The following is a 3,077-nucleotide window of genomic DNA, read 5'->3' as shown; positions in this document are numbered from 1 at the left end:
CTATGCATTACATCCTTCAGCATGAGGTTCCTAATGCTTCCTAAATGTATGTGAACATACTGCTGCCTGCAGGTACGTACTCTTCGTTGATGATTCCTGGCAAGCAGTTCTTTTTCTGTGTTTTTGTCACAAGAGAATAACCCATGTTCTGAAGCCAACTACTTCCCCTGCAAAAATGCTAAGTAACTTTAACTTTTCTAGCATCCAGTTGGGTATTTCACTGAAGTAAATGTATTATTTTCCCAATAAATTACTCTGGAAGTTATAATTTCTCTCCCTGAATGAGATAACTGTTACTGACAGATTATCTGACAGCCTAGATGTCAAAATATTTTTCTTCAGTGTGTACTTGCAAATGTTAGAACTGACTGTCAGGATTTTGAGCTTGGATGAAGTTTGCTTGATTTTGAACTGATTTTTAAATGTTATATTCAGTTGCTTTGTTATTGGAGAATAAATTGAAACAGAGTGGGGTCAAAAACCCACATGAAAAACGCAGAGACATTATCTGCCTTTTTCTAGACCAAAACACTTTTCATTAAAAACTGATATTACCTACAGATAGCACTTAAGAACAGTGGATAGTAGACAGGTCAAGTGGCAATGAAGCATCTGTTCTGGAGAGATTATACAATTTCTCCCTCTGCTTAGAGAAATGGCAGGACATACTTTGCATCAATTTTACAATGTGACAAGGAGGAAGCCCAGAAAAACATACTTGTGCAGCACACACAAAAAGAGTGATATATTTGAGTTAGAAATCCAAAGGCTGAGCGGAGAACAAGAACTGTGCAGTGGTTTCCATTAGAAGGCAACGGAGGAAGGCCAAGAAAGGATTTTTTTGAAAAGTTGTTTTTAAAATACTGATGTCTTTCTGTAAAAGTAAACAATGATAACTTTAGGCATCAGTCTGGGACACAGGCTAGCTAATTACCTCTATTCCTCCCCCACTTTTCGTATGTACAGGAAAGAAAGACTCTCCCAATAAGCAGCTGGAGGACTATGCCATCTGGATTTTGTTTAACTGTAAAAAGAGTTGCTGTTGTTTTGTTTAAGGATTGTGCCCCCAACTATCAGGCCAGTATCACATGCAAAATCATATGAAAGCAAAGGATGGTGTTGACAGAAAGACTGTGAGAAACTCCTTGTGTGGTGCCAGCCCTTCTTCTCCCTACATTACACATTACAGGTAATTTCCCTCTTTTCCTCAGGAATTTGAGACTATGCTATGCCAGCAGTACCCAAACTTGCCGCTATGGCGAAATTCGTGGCTCAACTTCGTGCTGCAATGACTTCCCTGATACATTCAGAAGTTTGCCTGCACATCTGCAACAGCTTTGACTGGATCAGAATTTTGAACCTATGTCGTGTAGCATGATGAGGAAAATGAGGGAAGGCAACAGTCAGAGCAGGCTGCTATTGCAAGAACTGTTCGTGCATATGAGTGGTTCCCCGGCTGCATCTCAGAAGACAGGGTGGCTGGGAGTAGGCCAAATGAATTGGTAGGTCTCAATCTCCTCCTGAGGAGAGGGTAATAGATTTTCCTGAAAAGAAGTCATGAAGAGATATAACAGGAAGCCTTTAATGATCTGCTTAAGAGATAAGACAAAACATCGCTGGGTATCTCTTTACAACTAAATATCTTTTGTGATTGTTGGACTCTGTCCTAATTAGCTTTGATATATCAGAGGACTGCTTTGTGAGCTGTTTGCTTAAAACATGTTGTTCTGTTCTACTTCCTTTCAGATGTTCTACGGATAACATTATTAGGCTTACCTTTTTGTTCATTCACTATACTATTTCTATGCTAGCAGAACATACACACACGCTCTTACTTTGATTCAACCTCTGACTAAATTGTCCAACTTTAAAAATGAGATTTATCTCATTCTATTTTAGCACTCATGCACCCACTCATTGCCTGAAGTTGAGTCTGGTTCATTAAAGCATGGGTGTATTTGAATCTGCATCTCTCTTTTTTTTCAACACTTTTCAAGTGTCCAGTATTTTACTGTAAGTTCTCCAACTAATTCTATTAATTAACAAATAATAAACAAATTAACTAACTAATACTATTGTAATCTTTTCAGATTCCATAGCCTCGCTAGGAAGTCCAAACTACTGATCCTATTTTCATCTTGAACCTCTCGGTTCTTTGCAATTAATATCAAGATCCAAAATGCTCTATCTCATACCTTTCACAGCAGTAAGTTATTTATAGCACCCGACAGTTTAGATTAAGCAAAACTTTCCTGAAATTGGAGGATACAGTTACACCACATCTTGAGGACAGACATGAGAAGCAGTTGTACTTCTTGGAGTAATTAAAACAAAACCTATGATAAAATCATAGCTCACAGGGCAAGCCAGATGCTGAACACGAATGAATTTTGCCAGTGCTAGAGCTGACTGACATTACCCAAGGTAATGAGCTGGGTATTCTTTAGAGTAGGTGTGTGCACCTTTGAGCAGGAGAGGATGTTACAAAGTTGAAAACAGCCAGAAAGGCAATGGGGCATTTTTCCAGAAAACACTTGGAATTTTGAACAGAAACCTTTTTGGTTTCCTTCTGTATTTCAAAATGACTCAGTTCTTTCTGCAAAGAAATATGCCTCTGTGTGCTCCTGGTAAAGAAATATGTTTGTCTGTGAAGAAACAGCAAGTTCCATAAATTTAATTTACTAAAGAAACCTATCTGTAAGACCATATAACCGTTTACGTCAAAAGAAGTAACGAAGTTTCAGAAAAATAATGAGAAATTTCCATAAAGCAGAACTTTGTTTCTCTCCAAGATAAAAAGTTAACCAATTTCCACACATCGCAACAAATAAGCCTGTACACTTTCATTTCCTCAATATATGCTTGGTTTCAGTATAATTTACTGAGCTAAATCTTATGTAGTTCTCATCAATATATATTTGGCCAATCTGCAAAATCTGTAATACTCTCCCTGATGTAATTTTACTAGTTACACTGAAGTCATTAGCTGGTATTATTCCTCCATTTTAAATACCCATAGGCATGATTCTAATTTCGCATACAACAGTTAAGCTTCTAATACAAACGATTACATGCTC

The sequence above is a fragment of the Egretta garzetta genome, unplaced genomic scaffold (assembly GCF_000687185.1).
Source record: "Egretta garzetta isolate BGI_Z169 unplaced genomic scaffold, ASM68718v1 scaffold70, whole genome shotgun sequence".
Taxonomy (NCBI): domain Eukaryota; kingdom Metazoa; phylum Chordata; class Aves; order Pelecaniformes; family Ardeidae; genus Egretta; species Egretta garzetta.
Note: the sequence above shows the minus strand (reverse complement) of the source record.